The following is a 24,529-nucleotide window of genomic DNA, read 5'->3' as shown; positions in this document are numbered from 1 at the left end:
TAAAGTTTTTAGTTTTTATCTAGTCCAGGAGTTAAGCGTGCCCAAATTAAACCAAGAGAACAGAGCCTTCCATCAACTTTAAAAGTCCATAGAATGAAATACTGAGGATTAACCAAACCAAATTCATCATCTTGTGTATGTGTATTAGGTCTGTATACATAACTATATAAGTATGCATGCTATGAGCTGAACTGTGTCTCCCCAAAGTTTATATGTTGAAGTCCTAACTGTTATTACCTCAAAATGTGGCTATATTTGGAGATGGGGCCTTTAAAGTGGTAATTAAATAAAAATGATCATTAGAGTGAACCCTAATCAAACATGACCAACGTCCTTAAAAGAAGAGGAGATTCAAGCTTTGCACAGTGGCAGTATCGCAGCCAATGAGGTTTATCTGAGGTGTGATTATTGCTAATTGAAGAGGAAATTCATACACAGACACAGAGTGAAGACCACGTCAACACACAGGGAAAGGGTGACCAGCTATAAACAAGGAGAAAGGCCTCTGGAAGTATCAGCTCTTTTGATACCTTGACTGTGGACTTCTAGCCTCCAGAATAGAGAGAAAATAAATTTATGTTACTTAAACCACCCAGTCTCTGGTATTTTGCTATGGCAGGCCTGACAAATATATTAACACTTTTCTATAACTTTTGAACTAAGTATTGTCTCACAGTTTATGTTAATTTCTAATTTTATCTAAAGTAACCAAGTTTTTGTTTTTCCAAACTCAAGATAAAGGTAGAAATCCAAAAAATATTTTTATAAGCAGAAATCTATTAGATTAATACATTGTAAGGTAGGTTTTTTAAATGTAATTAATTGCATATACTTTTACTATACAGATGTTCTATAATATATAAAAATAAAAAATGGATATATATAGACAATGATTATTAATTAATGTTGCACAGTTTTCCTCTTAGAAATTGACAAGGTATCCAAAGATTAAATTATTAACTCAATAAAATATTACACTAAGATCTAAAAGTCAAGTAATGACCAGTTGAAAAATTAAAATTAAATGAATGTATCATCTATATAATTGGTAATATTTTAAGTAATCATAGACTTAAACACTTAAAGTTACTCATTATTACAAGTTCTTTTAGTTAAGTAAAATTGTATATTTTCTAATATTAAAACAATTTGTGAAAACACTGATGACTCAACCTATATTTTATGTATACTATGTATAACTTTAAAATGCAATATATAACATAAAATTTTTGAAATTTTGTCTTATAAAAAGTTAAACTCAGTCATGAACTAATTAAAATATTGTACTAAAATATGGTGATAAAATCAAAGAAGTGACAAAGGTTTTATAAGTTAAATAAAATCATATTAAGAGTTCCCTCTCTCGTGTGTAATATTACATGAGCTCAGGATTTTACAGTCCCCCCAGTGATGTATGAGAGACCCAGTTTCTCTGCAGTCCCACCAGTATTTCCTATGGTCACTGTTCTTAACTGTATCCAGTAATTATCTAGAGATATGTCATTTTGGTTAAAATTTGGCTTATGGCTGGTGATGTTGAATTTTTTTTAATGCAGTTATTTGCCATCCCTATATTCTTTTGAGTGAAATGCCACCTTGTTTCCTCACATTCTTTGCCTAGCTTCTAATTGGAATCATTTTGGGTTTTTTGTTTACTATTGAGTTTTAAGAGGTCTTTGTACATTCTAGGGATGCATATTTGCAAATATTTTCTCAGTCTGTAGCTTGTCTTTTAATCCTCTTATCAAACTCCAAATAGTTTTAACCTTTTAAAAATTTTCCTCAATTTTTTAAAATTTCTTTTTATTATTATTACTATTTTTTTCCATCACAATTTATCCCCCATATACCCGCTTCCACCTCCACACACACCCCTCACTGCCACTCCACCCCCTGCAATCACAATTGTCGTCTGTGTCCATGCATTCTTTCTCTTTTTTTTCTTTTTCGATCAATCCCTTCACCCTAAGCACCACACCCAGAGCTGCCAGCATGCTCTTTATCTATGAGTGTGTCTCTATGTTGTTAGTTCAGTTTGTTCATTAGATTCTACCCATGAGTAGTCACATGGTATTGGTCTTCATCTGACAGGCTTATTTCACTCCCTTAGCATAATATTCTCCAGGTCAATCTATGCCGTTGCAAAGGATAAGATTTTCTTCTTTTTTATGGCCAAGAAGTATTCCACTGTGCAAATGTACTCACTGGGTCATAAAATGGTTCTATTTTTTATTTTTTGAGGAAACTCCAGACTCTACATTTTTAGGTTCACCAGTAACTTTATTGATTTAGATATTTTGAATATGTCAGTAATCTCCTGTGTGGTATACCATTGATTGTTATTAATTAATGTCTTGATTCTATCACTACCAACTTCAACTGGTCCACCTGACCTTGGAGCAACATCCAGTGAGAAATCTCGAGCACGAAACTTTGCAAACCCACTTTTGACAATTTCAGTCAGTCACAGCACCTCCTCTATACGCTGCGCAAATCTTTAGCTTTTTTTTTCTTTTGCATTGTAGTTGTGTTTTTTATCTTTTTTAAAATAATAAAGGTAAAAAATGTGTATTTTTCCAATCTTCAATGTTAAAACAGCTATACAAAAAATCATCAGTTTTGATAAGGTTTTTTTTAACGCATGCTGTTACAACAGCAGTCCCGATACAACCTAACAAAAACTGGTTTGAATGAAGTTAAAGACAGCAAAGTTCTTCTAGAGCCATATCTGAAAAAACACATGAACTTTTTGGCCAACCCAATATTTGGGGTCTTTTGTGATTCCATATAAATTTTTAGAATATTTCATCTAGTTCTGTGATATACACCATTGGTATCTTGATAGGAGTTGCATTGAATCTGTAGATATCTTTGTGTGATATGGCCATTTTATATATATTACTTCTTCCTATCCGTAAACACAGTATACGCTTCCACCTATTTGTATCTTCAATTTCTTTCTTCACTGTCTTATAATTTTCTAAGTACAGCTCTTTTACATTCTTGGTTAAATTTATTCCCAGGTATTTTATTCTTTTTGAAGCAATTGTGAATAAGATTGCTTTTTTAGTTTCCTTTTCTGATAGTTCATTATTGGCATATAAAAATTCAGCTGATTTCAGGAAATTAATTTTGTTCCCAGCTACTTTACTGAATTCATTTATCAATTCTAGTAGTTTATTTGTGGAATCACTAGTGTTGTCTATATACAGTATCATGTCATCTGCAAATAATGACAGTTTTACTTCTTCCTTTTCAATTTGGATGCCTTTTACCTCTTCTTCTTGCTTGATTGCTGTGGCTAGGACTTCCAGTACTATGTTGAAAAAGAGTGATGAAAGAGGCCATCACTGTCTTTTTTCCCAATATAAAGGGGAATGCTTGAAGTTTTGCTCATCAAATATGATATTGGATATGGGTTTGTCACATATGGCCATTATGTTGAGGTGTATTTGTTTTTTTCTCACTTTGCTGAGAGTCCTTATCATAAATGGGTGCTGGATTTTATCGAACGCTTTTTCTGCATCTATTGATATGATCATGTGGTTTTTATACTTCACTTTCTTATGTGGTATGTAACTTTTAGTGATTTGAAGATGTTGTACCACCCTTGAATCTCTAAAATAAATCCCACTTAATCATGGTGTATGATCTTTTCAATGTATTGCTGTATTTGATTTGTTAATATTTTGTGGAGAATTTTAGCATCTATGTTCATCAGGGATATTGACCTATAACTTTCTTTCTTTGTAATGTCTTTATCTAGCTTTAAATTATGATAAATCTGTCCTTGAAAAATGAACTTGAGAATCTTTCCTTCTCTTGAATTTTTTGGAATAGTTTGGGAAGACAGGTGTTAGTTATTCTCTGACTCTTTGGTGAAATTCACCTGTGAAGCCATCCAGTCCAGGGTGTTTGTTTGTTGGGAGATTTTTTTACTACTGCTTTAATTTCAAGAGTTGTAATCTGTCTATTAAGATTTTCTGGTTCTTCCTGATTTAGTTTTAGAAGATTTTATGTTTGTAGGAATTTATCCATTTAATCCAAACAAGTATTCAGTCTTCAACAAGACTGTCCCACTTGTTGGCCCATAGTTTTTCATAACATTATCTTACAATTCTTTGTATTTCCTGGTGTCAGTTGTTACTTCTCCTCTTTTATGTTTGATTTTACTTATTTGGGTCCTTTCTCTTTTTTTCTTGATAAATCTGGTTAAAGATTTGTCAATCCTTTTTATCCTTTCAAAGAACTAGTTCTTGGTTTCATTTCTTTCTTTTTTATTTTTTAGATTCTATTTTTTTTAAATTGCTGCCCTAATGTTTATTTCCTTTCTTCTCCTCACTTTGAGCTTTGTTTGTTGTTTTTTCTCAAATTCCTTTCACAAGTGCAGGAAGCACAGAAGGTCCCAATCAATATGAACCCAAAGAGGCCCACTCCAAGACACATCGTAATTAAAATTACAAAATTTAAAGACAGAGAATCTTAAAGGCAGCAAGGGAGAAACAGCTAATAACATACAAGGAAGCTATGATAAAGCTATCAGATGATTTCTCAACAGAAACTCTCTAAGCCAGAAAGGATTCATGATACCATTAAAGTCTTAGATGAAAACATGTGCAGTATAATTTCAGTCAACCAACATAGCAATATTTTTGCTGATATATCTCCTAGGGCAAAGGAAATAAAGGAAAAAATAAGCAAATGGGACTTATCAAATTTAAAAGTTTCTGCATGGGTAAAAAATCATCATCAAAATAAAAAGGAAACTGGCTATATGGAAGATCATATTTGCCAATGATACATCAAACAAGGGTTTAATCTCCAAAATATAAAAAGAACTCACATGACTCAACAGCAGGAAGACAAATACACTAATTTAAGAATGGGCAAAGGACCTGAATAAACACTTTTCCAGGGAGGACCTGCAGAGGGCCCACAGGCACAAGAAAAAATGCTCAACATCACTAGCCATCAGAGAGACGCAAATTAAAACCACAACAGGATATCACCTCACACCTGTTAGAATGGCCCTCATTAATAAATCAACAAACAAGTGCTGCTGAAGATATAGAGAAAAGGGAACCCTAGGTTATTATTGGTGGGAATGCAGACTTGTGCAGCCACTGTGGAAAATAGTATGGAAATTCCTCAGAAATTAAAAACTGCCTTATGACCCAGCAATTCCACTTCTAGGAATATGCCCTAAGAATCCTGATATGCCAATTCAAAAGAACATATGCACCTTTATGTTCATAGTAGTGCTATTAACAATAGGTAAGTATTGGAAACAGCTGAAGTGCCCATCGGTAGATGAGTGTATTAAAAAACTATGGTACATTTGCACAATAGAATTATGCAGCAGAAAGAAAGAAGGAACTCCTACCTTTTACAACAGCATGTATGGAACTAGAGACTACAATGCTAAGTTAAATAAGTCACTTGGCAAAAGACAACACATGACCTAACTTATAAGTAGAATCTAATGAACAAAATAAACCAATGAGAAAAATAGAACCAGAGACCTGTATACAGAACAGATTGATAGCTATAGTAGAGGAGGAGTGGGGAGGGGAATGGTGGAAGAAAGAGGAAGAGACTAAAGAATATGTATGAATAACTCATGGACATGGACAATGAACAGGGGGTTAACTGTGGGTGGGAGGGGTGGGCTGAGTGAGGGGGGCAAAAGGGAGAAACATTGGTACAACTGTAATAGAATAAACAATAAAAAAATTCCTTTCTGTGTAAATTGTTTATTTGAGCTTTTTCTTGCTTCTTGTGTTAAGCTGGTAACACCATGAATTTCCTTCTTAGGACTGTTTTCCCTGTGTCCCACAAATTTTGGGTTGTTGTGGTCTCATTTTCACTTGTTTCAATGTATATTTGATTTCTTCCTTGATCTCATTGTTAACCCATTTATTGTTTAGTAACATGTATTTAGCCTCCATGGCTTTGAGTGCTTTTCAGTTTTCTTCTTGTGACTGATCAGAGAAGATGCTTGATAAAATTTATTAAATTTATCAAGATTTGTTTTGTTTCCTAACATGTGGTCTTGGAAAACATTTCACATGTACTTAAAAACAAAAAAATGTGTATTCTGCTGATTTGGGATGAAATGTTCTGAAGTTAACAATTAAATCCATTTCATCTAGCATGTCATTTATGGTCACCATCTCCTTGTTGATTCTCTGCCTGGCAGATCTATGAATTGATGACAATGAGGTGTTAAAATCCCCTATTACGTCTATATTCATTTTAATCTTTCCATTTATGTCCATCATGATTGGCTTTACTTGTTTACGTGCTCCTGTGTTGGGTGCATAAATGTTTACAAGAGTTATACCCTATTGTTGCATTGCTCTCTGTATCATTATGTAGTGTCTGTCCTTCTTTGTCTCATACTATAGGTTTAGTTTTAAAGTCTATTTTGTCAGATATAAGTATTGCTTCCCCTGCTTTTTTCTTTCGATTTGCATGAAATATCTTTTTTTTTTAGATTACTTTACTTTTAGTTTGTGCGTATCTTTTGTTCTGAGGTGGATGTGTTGAAGACGGCATGTATATGAGTCATGTTATCTTATCCATTCAGCTATCTTATGTGTTTTGATTGGAGCATTTAAACCATGTACATTTAAAGTGATTATTGACAGATATGTATTAATTGTCATTTTATTTTCTTTAACTATGTTCACCTGTTTGTTTTGTTTTTGTTTTTCTTTTTACATCAAGCCCTTTAACATTTCTTGTATTACTAGTTTGGTGGTAACATACATTTTTTAGCTTTTTCTTGTGTGGGAAGCTTTTTATTTCTCCTTCAAATTTAAAAAATAGCTTTGCTGGGTAGAGTAGCCTTGCTTATATGTCCTTGCTTTTTATCACTTTGAATACTGCGTGCCACTATCTTTTGGTCTGATATGCTTCTGTTGAGAAATCAGCTGACAGTCTTATGGGAGTTCTTTTGTAGGTGACTAACTGCCTTTCTCTTGTATTTTTTTTAAAATTCTCTTTGTATTTAAATTTTGCCATTTGAATTGTGATGTGTTTTGGTGCAGACTTTCTTCAAGTTCATCTTTATGGGGACTTCCTGCATTTCCTGGACTTGTGTGTCTTTTTCCTTCACCAGATTAGGGTAGTTTTTGGTTACTATTTCTTCACATAGGTTCTTGATGCCTTGTTCTCTCTCTTCCCCTTTTGTTATTTCTATGATACAGATGTTGTTTTACTTCATGTTGTCCCAAAAGTCCCTTAAATGATCCTGACTTTTTAAATTCCTTTTTCTTTTTGCTGCTCTGATCGGGTGGGGGTTTTTACCTTCTCTTCCAAATCACTGATTTGATCATCTGCTTCATTTAACCTATTTTTTATTCTTTCTAGTGTAGTCTTTGCTGCATATATTGCATTGTTTGTTTCTGACTGGCCCTTTTTATGGTTTCTGTGTCCTTCTTTGTATTAGATAGATCTTCTATGACTCCCAGCCTTGGTAGGGTGGTCTTATGTAGTGTGTCTCCTCTGGGTCCCAGTGGTACAGTCTCCATGATCACCTGAGCTGAGTGCTCTAAGAATGTCCCTTGTTCACATTATGTAGTCACTGGTAGTCTAATTGAGTCTCAGTTGCTATTAGCCCATTCATGCATTATATTGACACTCAGATTTGTGACTGCAAGGCTCAGCCCCCAACATAGTGTACAAGCTACTGTGCAGGTGCTAATCACATGAAGCAGAATTTACCTCAGCATGGTTGGCTGAGATCTCCCTGTATATATGCTGCTCGTGAAGCTTATTGGATCTTGTCCTGTTGACAACAACAAATCCTGGATGTACTGGTTCTGGGCCTCTGTGGAGGGACTCTTGTGTAGACCTATGTCAGATGTTTCCTGTGACTAACCCTCGGCAACCTGATTGGAACTATCAGCAAACCAGAGCTTGTGGCTCCCTCTGCTGGGTATGGGGTCATGAAGAAAGGACCAAGATGCCAGTTTTAATTTTTATAAAGTCCAAGTTACTGATTTTTTATGGATCATGCTTTCATTTTCATGTCTAAGACTATTTTACCAAGCCCTAGTTTTTCTTCTATGTTAAATCTCAAAGTGTTACAGTTTTGAATTGTTTACTTTGAGTTAGTCTTCAAATAAAGTGTGAACTGTTGATCAAGGTTCATTTTTTTCTATGGATGATCAATCACTTCTTTATTTAAATGGGTATATTTCTGGATCTAAACTGCATTTAACTAAATTACTGGAATTTCTTATATTAATTTTTCCACTACTTTTGTTGCTCTGGTGTAAGGTTGTAGTATATATTTTTTTCGTTCATATAATCCTAAAGACTAGTAAAACTGCCCTGAATGGTGTAGCTCAGTTGGTTGGGCATCAAGCCAAAAAGCTAAAGGTCACTGGTTCAATTCTTGTTCAGGGCACATGCCTAGGATGTAGCCCAGTCCCTGGTTGGGGCATGGTGGGACTGTGTATGAGAAGCAACTGATTAATGTATCTCTTACACATCAGTATTTTTATCCATCTGTTTCTCCCTTCCTCTCCTTCTCTATAAGAACAAATAAATAAAATCTTTTAAAAAAAAGGTTAGTATAACTACAAAATTTACGATTGTTTTCTAATATAACCTGTTTCACATTGTCTTAAATGTTTATTTACACATTTCTTTCTTAATCATTCTTTCACCTTCATTCGAGTAATAAATAGAAATTATACCCTAAAATATAAGATTATATTCACAATGTAAAATATCTGTTCTCTAATTAGGTGAAATATTCAAAACAGTGATTGGGAAAGCTTTCTTATTGTACTGGATATCATTTGGAACATGATGCAATTAAATACTAGAAATGAGCTATTGTTGAATTGAGAATACTGTCTAAATGAATAATCTTTACTTTCACAATCTTTGCAATGTTTAAATATTGTCCAGAAAATTTTGGCTTTGTAAAAACGATCTGAAATGTAATGTCTTCCCATTGAATTCTCCATACAGAATGAAACTAAGAGGAAAGAGAAATTGTTTCATTGATGATCAACTTAGGGCACCTTTAACTGAATTACTCTGGAGAAACAACCACTAGTTCCATTTAAATCATCAGGAGTTATCTCCATTCACCAGCAGTTTATAGAGGGTGCTGTCTAATTCTCTATAAAGGAGAAGAGACAGAGACCAGATGAGTTAAGAACTGGCCATCTCTTTTCCATCTAGTACATTTTTTGAATAGATTGTTTAACTGATGCCCAGGTTTAGGACTGGTCCTTTTCAATGTTCTTCATTTCACTCTCCTTATAGAGTTCAGATTAAACAATACTTGTGCAACTCAGCCAATGGAGAGCTGCTTACTCTTTTAGCTAAAGTCAGAAGAAAGATACATTAATAGTATATATATCACATGATTCCTTCATTTTGTATATGTTTGGATTACAAATATAAAATGGTACAATTCCTGTAATTATTGCCATATTCACCTGTGGTTGTTAATTTTATGTGTTAACTTGATGGGTCATGAGGTACCTTGATTAAACATAATATCTGGTGTGCCTGTGAGGCTGTGCCTGAATGAGAATAGCATTTGAATGTACAGACTTAATAAAGTAGGTTACCTTCCTCAATGTGGGTGGACATAATCCAATTCATTGAAGGCCTGAATAGAGCAAGCAGTGCAGGAAAAAGGAATTGCTCTTTCTTCTGATCACTGTTGAGCTAGGACATCTTATGTTCCCTGCTCTTGGACAGGGACTTACAAACTTCAGTTCCCCAATTTTCATGCCTTGAGACTCCAACTGAATTATACCACTCACTTTCCTTGGCCTCTAGCTTATGCACGGCAGATCATGGAAATTCTCAACACGCATAATCATACTACCCAGTTCCTCATAATCTCCCCTGTCCCCTCTGTCAACTTGGTTCTCTTGACAACCCTGAAAAATACATTATTCTCAAGTCACCTCCAACTATTGCAAGGTGTAAGTGGTCCTGTAAACTACTCTTTAATATAAATGCATATGATAGCAAAAGAATGGAAGTGCTTATTTCATCAAGAGCTCATATTGTTCAGTGTTATATGGCTAAAGAAACCCTCAATTTCTTCTCTTCAACAGAGACGATTAATAGAATTATAGAAGTAGAAGGATCTCAGCTATCTTATTACAATTTTGGTCATATTAACTGTGATAGGCATTATCCTACACCCCTTATGTATATACTTGACAGATAAGCAAATGGAGTACCAGAGATCACACTCTTAACAAATGGGAAAGCCAGTTTAGCTCCAGCAGCCCATCTCAAGAACTCATATCTTCAAACGATATGCCTTGGATGCCTCAAACTGTACAACCTCTAGTGAAAAATTCTTTCACAGATATAGACCAAACCTCATAGGATTTTTAATGTTTTGTAATAGAATTTGCAAGTATTAATGTCAAATAATCTATATTTTATCTCAGTTTAGCATGCTGGTTAATATAATTTTGAGTTATGTGTTTTATAATTATAATTAAAATGTTAGAGTTTGATATTTGATATTTTTATTTTATAAAGCTCAACTATCACTTAAGGTCAGAATGATAACTTATAGTCTAAAAGTTACTATAAATCAAAATCTGCAATTATTTGAAATCATTCCAATGCTTTACATATGAATATATATACTCCACTCCAGACAATATATTTTATATGAGGATGAGTAGATGAATGGATGCTCCTTGACATATGGTGCATCTGGATAAACTCATTGTAAGTGGAAAGTTCATTTAACACGCCTAATTTACCAAACATCAGAGCTTAGGCTAGTCTACCTGAAATGTACTCAGAACACTTCCATTAGCCTAAAGTTGTACATAATCAGTTGTACTCACAATTGATGCACAGTTATAGTCACAATTAATATACTCAGTTAAAAACAAAAAAACACACTGGCACACATATGGGCATTTCATAAACATAATGGGGTGCAAAAATACAAAATGCATTATCTAAACAAAAAAGCACTGGCAACAGAGTACACTGTAGATTATTGGTGTTTACCTTCATGATTGTATAGCTGACTGGGAGCTGTGGCTTGCCGCTGCCCAACATCAGAAAAGAGTATAATGCCACATATCACCAGACCTGGAAAAGATCAAAATTTGAACTACAGTTGTTATGAATACATATTGATTTTACACCACTGTAAAGTTTAAAAATCATAAATTAGCAGAAAAACTCATAAATTGACATGTTGTAAATTGGGACTGTCTACACACACACATATATACACACCATTGCCATCATTGTATCCATCCATCCTCCCAGGTATGCTATATATGTATAAGTTCATGTGCATGTGCACATATACCTATATGTGTATGAATGTGTGTGTGTATGTGTGTGTATATATATATATATATATATATATATATATAGAAGGTATCTAGTCATGTAATATAAAAAATAGAGATATTTATTGAAGAAGATACAAGAAACATTGTTCACAGGACAATGATGCCTCAGTTCCCTTCAAAGTAGGCAGCTTGGGACCTCACACAGTTCCCCCAATTGCCATCAGCTACCCTATTGTATTTTTCTAAATATCATCAATGATCTGAAATCTTTTCCCTTTCAAAGGTGATTTTAGTTTTGAGAAAAGCCAGAAGTTGCAGGGAGCAAAACCTGGGCTGTAGGGGAGCTAAGTCAACTGGGTGATTTGATGTTTAACAAAAAACTCTGCACGAGACATGAGACATGAGTGGGCACGTTGTTGTGATAAAGCTGCCAATAACCCATTGTGCATAGATGCAGCCTTCTGAATCACCTAAATAGTTTCTGCAAAGGAATGTTCAAGCTTAACGCAGTTTAATGAAGATTTGTCTACTCACTCAGGCAATTTAAATGCAATGGCCACTCAGTACACATGCTCACTCAACTGTGTCTACCGTCCCCAGTGACTAGTACAGTGAAGTCATCATTGTTCACACACACGCACACCAGTCCACTCTCCTTGTCTGCCAGGTTACATTGTTGTTGTGCAAATCATTTTCTTTATATTAACAATGGTTAGACTTTTTGCAAAGAGACTGGAATATATGTATACACATACATAAATACACATATATTCACATACATGGAAAGAGAGTACCATTAATGGCATTATTTCTAATATGGTGATAAATACAAAATGTATAAATGCTCCTTTTTCCTTTTCATGTTGATGTTTATATAATTTTGCCTTACTATATAGTCAAGTGTATTAAAGAAATTAAATATATGTGAACAGTTTTCTCTCTCCCATTTTAGACAAAATTATCTGATTGGCATGTGTGGCAAACCCAGTTGAGGTATGTTTTCCAAAGAGAATTGCTAGTTCTGTAAATATAACACTTAAATCTTAAATAGTCTGTGTTTAACCTTAAGCTCAGTGGACTGTAAACTTGAGACCTACAATTTCCTCCAAGCCCCCAAATTAGCAGTAACTAAATGGGAGATTTTCAGTAGGTAGAGTGAACTTGGTTATTATTGCAGGTTTTTTTTCTAATTTTTTATATAGCTCCTTAACAATAAAACATATTTTTATGTCAAAGGTATGCATTATTGATGATGTTTTATAGGTAAGATGGGCTTTAGAGATATATTCCCACATCATGCAAATGAACAAACTATAACCTCCAGAGAGTACATAAGTTATTCTGGAAGCACAGCTAATTAATGGTATAGAAATGATCACCTAGCTAGAAAAGTGCTCATTCCTGTAAGCAAATTTTCATCTAACAAGAAAACCGATAATATATATGTGCTTAGACCCTTAGCAGGATGATCAGAGAGGATGTCCTACACGTGCCCTTAGGAAATGAACTGGGTATGTTAGAAAATGAAGAGAAGATATATATTATTACAGGGACAAATCAAACGTGGCATTTATTATATTGGTTGGGCCAAAAAATCATCCATGTATTTTTTTGCATAAAATAAAAGACATATTTTTTTTATTTTCACCAATAACTTTATTGATTTGGGTATTTTGAGTATGTTGGACATCTCCCATGTGGTATAGCATTGGTTGTTCTCATTTAATGTAGTTATTTGATCAGTATCAACTTCAACTGGTCTACCTGACCTTGGAACATTATCTAGCAAGAAACCTCCAGAACAAAATTTTAAATGACTTTTGACACATTTGATCAGTCACAGCACTTTCTCACACACTGCACAAATCTTTTTCTGTGTTCTTACCTTTTTTGAAATAATAAACAATAATATGCTGAAATGTTGCTTATTTTCTTCCATTTTCAGTATTAAGAAGGCTGCACAAAAATTCACCAATTTTGATAAGTTTTTTTTTAATGCACACTGATACAACAGCAATCACAATATAAGCTAACAAAATTGGTTCAAATAAAGTTCAAGACAGCTAAGTAACTTCTAAAGCCATCACACAGAAAACAACTAAATGGAATTTTTGGCTAACCCAATATTTTATTGTTTATGAAAGGATAATTTCATCTTTGTATCACTACTAGAGAACAGGTTGGTATTGGTTGCTTGAGACTCACATTGGATGACAAAGAGTTATTTTGTTATAGGATTCCTGAAGTTCAACTAGATCAAGATGTAGATGTAGTTAAATGGTTCTTGTGAATAGCAAAGGTTTCGAGCAAGCATATCTGTACAGTGTTCAGCTAAACGATGAGCCAAAAAGTAGTTGGTTAATTTTTTAGAGACAAATATACTCTGTGTACCTTAGTGTATCATCATTTTAACAAAGAAGCTTGTATCAGCTATTCATTCTAGTACTGATAATGGCAGTATATTCAATAGTTAGTGGCCATATGTGGCTATTTACACTAAAATTTATATTAAAGTTAAATAAAATAAAATTGTTTTGTTGCACTAGCCACATTCCAAGTACTCAATGTACACATGTATCTAGTGGATACTTATTAGACAGTGCAGATATAGAATATACCTTTGTCAGAAGGAAGTTCAATTAGACATTTCTCCTACCGAAAGTTCCCAGTAACAAAGTACTATGGCAGGGGTGTCAAACTCATTTTCACCAGGGGCCACATCAGCCTTACGATTGCCTTCAAAGGGCCGAATGTAGTTTTAGGACTGTATAAATGTAACTACTCCTTAACAGTTATGTAAGAGCTCAGTCAGAGCTGCCTCAGGGTAGAAACAAGATGCTGGGCTGGATAAAACAAGGTGGAGGGCCGGATTCGGCCCTCGGGCCTTGTGTTTGCCACCTGTGTACTCCAGGACTTGTAAGATACTTTCATCTTGAAACTAGCCCAACAGCTTAATATTATTTACTCCATTTTAGTGTTAATAACTTCATCTTCAAATTATAAATCAGAGAGTAATAGCTATTTGGGTAAAAAGTGTACTTATTTATTTTTCTTTTAAAACATATAGCATTTTATTTATAACTCTTTATAACAATTTATATATTGTGTTTTCACATATATGTATGTGTATGTTTAACAGATATACATATTTGTTACAAGCAAAGATGATGAAGTTCTTGAATCTCCTTTTAAGAGATTGTTCTAAACTTTCCCATCTCAGCTCAGGAAATTCCAAAATCAATGGAATCATCTTTAAGGGTTCTTTTTCTCTTACAGATTCTCCCTTCAACAAATATTGTTAACCCTGTCTCCAAAAGATATCCTCAATTGCACCATGTCTCCAAGCTCACAGTGGATCAAGTCAAAATAACATTCTTTAATTTGATTTTTGAGTTGTCATTTATATATGGTAAAGTACATACATCTTAAGTCGACAGCATCAATAATTTCTACATATGTGTAAATTATATATAAATCTATATAAATAATTTATATAAATTCTACATAAAACACAATCTATATAAATTTTGCATAAATATATATACACAAATACATTCAAATTAAGATATAACACATTTCCAGCCCCTCAGTAGGCTGCCTCATGGCCCACTAGCTCAATATATCTCCCACGGTAATGCCTATTCTATAACTTCTGGCTTGTTCTTGAAGTGAATATAACTGCAGTCATACAACATGGACACATGTAACTAGCTCTTTTCACTCAACCATAGATCTGTAAGATTCATCCATGTTGGTATGTGTCATGGTATTTCATTTTTTTCATTTCATTCTAAAATGGAAAAAATGAAATACAATTATACTCTGAACTTCTAGTTTGGAAATATACCTCAATTTATTAATTCTTTCCATTGATGGATGATTGCGTTATTTCCAGTTTGAAAGCACTTATGAATTAAGGCTGCTGTTAGCATTCTCGTACGTAAGTTTTGATGTTCAAATACACTTATTTTTCTGGGGGAGGTAATTAGAAGTGGAATGGCTAAGTCCTATCACACACACATATTCTGCTTAGTGAATATTGTTGAGAGCTTTCCAAATGGGTCATGCCAGTTGACGGTCACCATCAGTGTCCCTGCATGTCCATATGAGATGGCCACACTAGTCCACCTGAGTGCCTGTGACAGTCTTCCCAGTGGTCTCCCTTCCTCAACACTGGGGTTTCTGTCATCTGTTTTGCTGTACAACACTCAGAAAAATGACAATCTATCTGAGAAATTAATATTTGAGCAAAGATATCAATGAAGAGAAGAGTAAACTGTGTGAATAATGGGTAGATGGAAAAACAAACGTGAAGAGCCTGAGGCCATCTCAGGACCGATACACTTGAGGAGGGGAAGGAGGCCTTTGAGGTTGGCAGGAAGTGGGGGCGGCAACAAAGGTGTGAAAGATGGGAGCAGAGTGGTAACCAAGGGCCCAAATGCAGGCCAAATTGAGAAATCGGGAATATTTCTGAATGTGATGGGAAGCCAGTGGAGACTTTTGAACATGAGATTTATACTTTTTCAATGACATTCCTTTTAACCCCAAAGAACATGCTTTTTAAAATCATCCAAAAAAATCATTTTGTATCTGCTGTGTTTTCCTCACCCATGCAAGTTAAATAAGCTAACATTTTCAACTTATCATTATGAATCAAGCGTCCTTTAAAAATTGAGGAGATGAAAGAAAAAAGATTGTGGTTATGGAAAATTACTCTGAATAGTTTATTAAAAGGATAAACTTTTGTATTTTTCTCACATATCAAGCTGGGCAATTCATACAGCTATGGGTGCTCAATTGCAGTGTGGTTTATTAAAATTAAAAAATTCCTAAAGTAATTGTCCTACAGTACATTTTAAAAACAGTAATCACCTTGTGGATTACAAATAATTATTTAATGATAGTTTGAATTTGCAGCTGCCACAGATTCCGGTGACCTTTCTCTAAACTGTCAGAATATACCCACCCTTTAAATCTCCACCTGTTCTCTTAGCCAGTGGTTATTAAAATTTACTGTTTCCAAAGTCAACCAGGGAACTCTTAAAAGTAATGTAGAGAGTTAAAAAGTTTCTCCTAAAGTTCACATGGAAAGAAAAGTATGCAAAAATAACCAGGAAAATATTTTTTTTTAAAAAAAAAACCTAGAAGAGGTGACTAGCCCTGCCAGAAATGAAAGCATGCCATGAGACCTCTACAATACAATGGTGTGGTGATGAAGTACAAATAGAAGATAGACTATGGTAATTAAATGGAAGGTCCAGTAATGGACTCAAGTGCACATGAAGCTTAGATATATGATAAAGGTGACATCTCGAATCATTGGGGCAAAAGATAAAGTAATACAAGTAATGATACTAACAATTTCCAATACCCCCTCCATATCAGAAACACTCTTACTCTCTAAAGGATGGGAATCTATCCTTAAAATTCTTCAATCACCAGCCTGACACAGATCCTATGTTGGTTTCCAATAGCTATTGTAAGAAACTACTACAAACTCAGTGGCTTAAAACAATAAAAATGCAGTAACTTATTGTTCTGGTAGTCAGACCTCTGAAGTGGGTGGTAAGATGTCTAGTGGTCAGAAGTCCTCAACTCTTGGCCAAGGCACTTTGGCCTATGATCCTATCCTCACATTTTCTTCCATTCCAACCCTCCTGACTCCCTCTTATAGGGATAGTTGTGAATACATTGGAGGCACTTGAATAATCTCCCCATCTCCAAATCCTTAAATTAATCCACTGGAGGTAAAACATCCACAGATTTCAAGGACTGGGAAAAATATCTAGCAGATGTGAAAAGTGATGTGTTGTCTTGGCTGAAGGATGTGCAGAAAATCTGACATCACACCAATACGTAGTTAGGAAAAGGAAATCATTCTCCCCCCACCCCCCAAGACATCCTGGGACCACACTTAGAAATTCACTGATGAGGAGGAAATTCACACATAATTAAGATTAGCAATTACAGGGTTACCATCATTTGCAAGGGGAAAATACAAAAGCAGGAGGAGATAAAAGAGGATGATAGGAGGAAAAATAAAGAAGAAGAAAACATAATCAGAAAAAAAAGAGAAAGTAAAAATGGAAGAATATACGATCAGTAGAAAAAAAGTAAAGACAGAAACCTCAGGAGGAAAAAGAGAAAAGAGGAAAAAAGAAGAAAACAAAGAGAAGTGGTGGATGCAAGGGAAGAAAATAACGATTGTGTAGGCTACACTAGAGCAGCGATTTTCAACCTTTTTCATCTCATGACACACGTAAACTAATTACTAAATTCTGTGGAATACCAAAAACATATTTTTTGTCCATCTAACAAAAAAATAGGTATGATTTTGATTCATTCACTCCAGATGGCTATTGTTGTGTTGGCTGTTGTCATTTACTTTTATTTGACTATCTAAGGGAAAAGAGGTCAGTGTCCCTGATTAAATAGTCAGATATTGCATGTTTTAAAAATTCTGGTGGCACACCAGTTGAGAACTGCTGCACTAGAGATATTGAAGAATGAATATAATGTTGTAGAACTATACCAAAGCAATAGAGTTACAAGAATATTTCAGCAGTAGTAAATGCTAGAGAAAACTCAACTGTTTTTAGAAAAGATAATTGATTTGGTGATAATTATTATAATAATAATTATTATAATCAATATTTATAATCAGTGACCCTAACACATACATTCGTAAAATGGAATCCAAATAATAGAAAAATAAAAGGGCATTTTGCAGACTTAAGATATAAGCATAGATAGATTTTAAGCTGTATTTAATTAGATTTAATTCATTTAAATTTTTAGTTTCAATTAAAGAGGTATACATTGCAATTGCCCAGTGAGTTAACTGAAAATAATTTGGCACAACTTCAATATCCAATAATATGGGTTTAATTGAGGAGTAAAATTAAATGTCTAACAAGAGGAAATTAATTGGAACATACTAAATGTTTTTCACACCTAAGCATAAAATGAAAACACAGTCAAATGAGCAGAAGGGAAATAATTGGTTTATAATGAATTGTAATTTTGAAATATAAACTGCCAAGATTCCCCCAAACCCACTTATTTTCCCTTTATACTAAGTTTTGTTTTTAGGTTAACTCTAAGTTTTCCTTATCATGAATGCAATACTTAGTCCAGAAAAATTAAGATATAAATACATGAAAAAAGTCTTAGAAAAATTACATATACCCAGATACCATCATGAATCCAGATACCACAACTTATACAACTTTGATGTTTAAATTGTCAAATCCTATTCAATGCTTAAGTAAGTTTTATTTATTTTGGATACACTTAAACCTCCCATCAATTTTGGCAACTTTAAAATGTTCCACCAAATAAATAAATAATAATAAAATAAATAAAACATTAAAATAGTATTAAATAAAAAGTGAAGTGTTCTACCCCAGAGACTACTGTTAACATTGCTCCACCCAGTGTACTGGATATCTTGGGGTTTCCCTCTCGTGTCTTAAACTGTTTAGTATTAAATTTGAACCAAGTTTTTTCTATGTTACAAATAGTGTATGTATAACTGACTTAAGATCGATTAGAAAAAAGTACAAAATCTAAGTAAATTTTACAAATAAACTAAAACAGAGATCCATAAAAATTTACAAAAACCACAACACAATACATCAAAATTGCGGATGCTCAGAACACTAGTAAATGGAACTCAGTTCTCAACAAAAATTATCATGGTGATTGATTTGTTTTCTCTTAAATTGTTTCAGGCACTTAGCAAGGGAAAGACGGGAAGCTGGAAGAAGAGCAAAAGTTAACTTCACAATGCTTTTCTCTTCTGAGGACTGCAGTAAATGATTTCCCCAGGTAATAGTCGGATGGGGAAATAAGTCACTCCCTAGATTTTATCTTTTTTAATTTATGGGATTAACAATTAACCCTTAATAATTAAAACTGGGATGTGGCTGTGCCCCTGGGTGGAGGAGGCTGTTGTTCTCTCAGCTTAGTTCCGCTCGCACTCCCTAATATAATTGCCCTATACTAAACACACACAGTTTTGAATATCACCCTGGGACTACTGGATATGGCATTAGCTTTTGCCTAAAGAACATATTAGGTTAAATCAAAATATTATGTAAAATTAATTTCAGGTGCACACTATCACATGCACATATAGTATTTATTTTACTAAATTTTACTAGATTTACTAATAAATTTTACTAATTTATTTTACTAAAATTGCTTCCTAAAATGATTCCTACCTAAATATACAGCATGTCACAAAAACTGATGCAGCATACTTAAAATTTGCTCATCAGCTGGATGATGGCAGAAGTACACCTCTGAGAACACACGTATTTAAATGCCTCACATTTAAATACTATTCATTTCTCTCCTCTTTGTCAAACTCCAGGAAAAAATTTAAAGTCCAAAATGTAATTCCATTTCAAAATTGCTAAAATTTCAAGAAATAAATCCCACAATTACCATTCTCAATTTATTTCACTGCTCACACTCTGCCAGAGGAGTCTCATGGAATCCAGATAATTATCCTTTCAATTGGTTTTCTCAGGAATGAAAAAAGCGCTTTTAGTCTTTAAGCTTGAATTAATTAAACTCTAATCTATTTATATTTTACATTATAAATAAAGGTCTTAAAATAACAGTGCCTGGTGCATGCTAAGAATGATCAATAAAATTGTGATTACTCTATGTATATACTGTTGTATCTAAAGAACCTTTTAACAACTACAAAGACATACCATTGCTATACCAGACTTACATTTATAAAACTTAAAGAATACAAGGAATTCCTAAGTATCTGTAAGTGATTTTATATTCTCAGTGTTGCCCGTACTCTGTTCTAAAGTTGCCAAAAGTTCCTGTTGTTGAAGGAAAGTTCAGACCATCAATATACCACAAACAAAGGAAATACCTTAGTTTCACTGCAGCAGGGTGCCAGTGAGCCTGTGCAGACTGATGGTGTATACGATCTATAGGTTTAATATCAATAGATAAAACAAGTGGTTAATTATGTCAGCAAGTTTACTTTATATCAGGAAGTGAGGGATGTGGGATGGATCAAACTGTTCCTTCCTAGCAATTAATATTTGTGCTGAACCGTCTTTACATACACTGTGGACGTCTTCAATGAGGTTGCCCATCCTCGGGGTCTTACATGATAAGTTCCCTTCTTTCCCATCTGGCATTTTAAGCCACTAACCATTGCTTTTTTCTCTGCAAATTGATTACCCCTGTGAAACCTGCCTACTAAAGTTTCTCCTCACTATATTTTTTCCCAGCTGGAAAATTACCCTCAGCAGAATCTTCACTCAAAAGTACATCTGATCCTAACCTGGCTGGTGTGGCTCAGTGGATTGAGCACTGGCCTGTGAGCCAAAGGATCACCAGTTTGATTCCCAATCAGAGCACACGCCTGGGTTGCAGTCCAGGTCCCCGGTTGGGGGCTCTAGAGAGGCAACCACACATTGATGTTTATCTCTCTCTCTTTGTCTCTCCATTCCCTTCTGTCTAAAAATAAATAAATAAAATCTTTTTTAAAAAGTACATGGGATCCTTCTGAAACATGTGCCTTGAAATTCTGAAAAGGACCGTAAACCTACCTCAAAAATTATTATTTTGACACATTTTCCATTTTCCATAACTTGGTAACTTCTAGCACTTTAAGAGTGGCAGGCATTTTGTTTGCCAATTCTCTTTTCTGCTTTGTTGGAATACCCCCTAGTGTTCCCTTTTCCTCTGTGGTTTCTTCCTTTAGGGAGGTTCAGCAGATTTTCATCTATTTAAGTTGTCCCTTTTCTCCTAAGTGTGCTTTCTTTTCTTATTCTCTTTCTTTGCTTTTGGGTGAAGATATTATTTTTTTAAATTATTGTTAGCATTAAATGCTTCACTAAACCAGGATTAGGCTTCATCTGCTAATATGCTGCCCAGTTTCCCTTTATTATATTTTATGTTTCTATGTCTTTCCTTTAAGTTCGAATTACATATAGTTCCCTGGTGTGCTATTTAAGGGTGTAATCATATTGAAACTAATCTAAAAATAAAACATGTCAATATTATCTTCTCAGGCTCCTTTCAAATATATCCTAATTTCTCTTTCTTATCATGTTAATGTCTCCTATTCCTCAATAAATGATTAGCCCTAATGCTTTAATTATTGATTTCATGCCTGAAATTTAACAGGGAACCTCTCAGTACTTCCTTGGATCCAGACTTTCTCCAGGGCATTGCTCCAGGTTATTCCATCAGGCCACACCTCTTTTCTGTTAGGTTTCACTGGTTCAAGTCAACATAGTAATAACTCACATATTGCTGCCCTTAGAATACCATTTTAAGAGCAGTAAGTTCTCAGTAAGTCTGCTAGAACATAAGCTCTATAAAGGGCAGAGATTTTTGTCTTCTTTTTTTTTCTTTGATGTATTGAGAGTGCTTAAGAAAGCATTTTTAAATGAATAAATAAATCTATATTTTTAACCTGTCACATAGATCACATAGATCTAATTTGGCTTCAGTGACCTTGCTCCCTTTTAAGTATGCTCCTCCTATACTCCCTGACACTTCCCCAGTGTGCTGGCTGCTGTTTCTAGGCTAAAATAGTGTCCGGAGCTTTATTCCTCTAATATCTTGAAATTTCTCTGGTTTTCAAAGTTCTTACACTCTTTTGGTGCCAACAGATTCTCCACAATAGAACACCCCACACGCAAGTTTTCTATATTGGCTTTGACCTTGAGATGTGGGGTAATCTCATTCAAAGTGTCTTCTACTCCTTTAAAATGGAAGCAATATTTCCATAGAAATAGAGAGCCCTTTCTATTTACTTATTCATTAATAAGTATTTACAACTCCTGCATGATTGAATTTGCTGACTGGCTCCTGGAGGCAATATCCACGGTCAGAGCTTATATAATTAATAAATCCGATGTGATTTGAAACCATGTGTTAGAGGAGAGGTAGGGATGGCTCTCCACTGGTGACAGGTCACATAAATACAGTCAGTTATCTACTTTACAGTATTTTTCCTTTGGTCCTGAATACAACTAATGACTAGATTAAAAAGAACAATGATTTTGGCTACTGATTTAATATACTAATTAATGTTCAACACTATAATTATACTCTAATGCTCTGTACCCATGTGACACATAGCTCGTCTCTGAGTCACAGCCTGTATGCTTTCTTGAGGAAATACAGGGAGGAAAATGTCCCGCCAAAACCAGTGTATACCAAGCCCATATACTGTTCTCTTTGAGGAAAGCTTCAGGGAAACTAAAAGACTCTCTTTTCTTGTTTCTCTAATCCCTGGCTTGGAGATACCTACTTAGGTCACCTCCATTCTTCAAGGTCAGCCACAGAGGCATGGATAATCAGGTTGGCTAAAACAACCATTTTCTCTCCCCTTTAGAAATAAATACCTTGAATCTTATCTCTAAGTCCTTAGAAATGCTGAATGTGTTTATTTATCAAACTGATATTTATGAACATAGACTAAATGAATGAAAATGCTTTAGGTGCTAGAAATGCAATTGTTCACAAAAGTCACATGGCTTTCAGTCTAGCCACAAGGCAGATGTTAAATAAATAATAACACAAACAATTATTATATATTCTATATGATCAATCCTAAAATATCTATTTTGACCTTGGCTGGCAGTTCAGTTGGTTAGAGCATTGCTCCTGGATGCCAAAGTTGTGGGCTTGATCCCTGGGCAGAGCACGTAAAGGAGTCAACCAATGAATGCACAAATAAGTGGGACAATAAATCCCTCTCTCTTCTCCCCCTTCCTCTCTCTAAAATCAATAAATAAATTTTTAAAAAACATATTTTTGTGAGTTCCAGCCAAATGGAGGCGTAGGTAGAAACCCTTCGCTTCCTCACACAACCAAAAAGAGGACAACAACCAATCTAAAACCAATAAACAACAAAAAGTGCCAGAAAATCAAATTGCATGGAACTCCGACAACAAGGAATTAAAGAAAAAAATCAACCAGAACAACCAGACTGGTAAGGCGGACCAAGAGGTCCAACTCAGAAAAAACGCAGCCAGGCGGCTGAGGGGCAGAGCTGTAGGGAGGGACGGGCTTAAGGGAAAAACTGGGACTCAGGGCTGACTGGGGCTAAGGCTGGGGTTGTGGTGGTGGGAAATACTTCCAGTCTGACACGTGAGAGTATGTGGGAAAGTGCCCTACAGACGAGCAGGCGAACTGCATTGTTCCCTCTCTGGCCCCTCCCCCACAGGCAGCACAGCAAGGAGGGTTGCCCTGCCTCTGAATACTTAAGGCCCTGCCCCTTACAACTTATGAGATGCACCAAGACAAAGAAATATGGCCCAAATGAAAGAACATAGCAAAACCTCAAAACTAAGCCATGAGGAAGTTGCCAACCTATCTGATGGAGAATTTAAAGCCCTGGTAATCAAAATGCTCACAGATCTGATTGAGCTTGGTCAAAAAATGAAAGAACAAATGAAAGATACCCAAAATGAAATAAAGCAAAATATTCAGGGAACCAACAGTGACAAGAAAGAAACCAGGATTCAAAGCAACAATTTAGAACAAAAGGAAGAAATAAACATCCAACTGGATCAGAATGAAGAAACAAGAATCAAAAAAAATGAAGAGAGGCTGAGGATTCTCCGGAACAACCTGAAACATTCCAATATCCTAATCATAGGTGTGCCAGAAGGAGAGGAACAACAGCAAGATATTGAAAACTCATTTGAATAAATAATGAAGGAAAACTTCCCCAATCTGGTGAAGAAAATAGATTTTCAGGAAGTCCAGGAAACCCAGAGAGTCCCAAAGAAGTTGGACCCAAAGAGGAACACACCAAGGCACATCATCATTAAGTTACCCAAGATCAAAGACAAAGAGAAGATCCTAAAAGCAGCAAGAGAGAAGGAGACAGTTACCTACAAAGGAGTTCCCATAAGGCTATCAGCTGATTTCTCAAAAGAAACCTTACAGGCAAGAAGGGGCTGGAAAGAAGTATTTGAAGTCATGAAAGAAAAGGATCTACATCCAAGATTACTCTATCCAGCAAAGCTTTCATTTAGAATGGAAGGGCATATAAAGTGCTTCCCAGATAAGATCAGGTTAAAGGAGTTCATCGTCACCAGGCTCTTATTATATGAAACGTTAAAGGGACTTACATAAGAAAAAGAATATAAAAAATATGAACAATAAAATAACAACAAACTCACAACTATTAACAAATGAACCTAAAAGAA

At 34.8% G+C, this 24,529-nt stretch overlaps 1 pseudogene; it reads left to right on the top strand.

Moving 5' to 3' along the window:
- Positions 1-354: 354 nt before the first annotated feature.
- Positions 355-422, top strand: LOC112296449 (U4 spliceosomal RNA; annotated as a pseudogene).
- Positions 423-24,529: the final 24,107 nt, after the last annotated feature.

This window comes from Desmodus rotundus, chromosome 4 (assembly GCF_022682495.2).
Source record: "Desmodus rotundus isolate HL8 chromosome 4, HLdesRot8A.1, whole genome shotgun sequence".
NCBI classification, from domain to species: Eukaryota; Metazoa; Chordata; class Mammalia; order Chiroptera; family Phyllostomidae; genus Desmodus; species Desmodus rotundus.
This window is presented reverse-complemented; position numbering and strand designations above follow the sequence as displayed.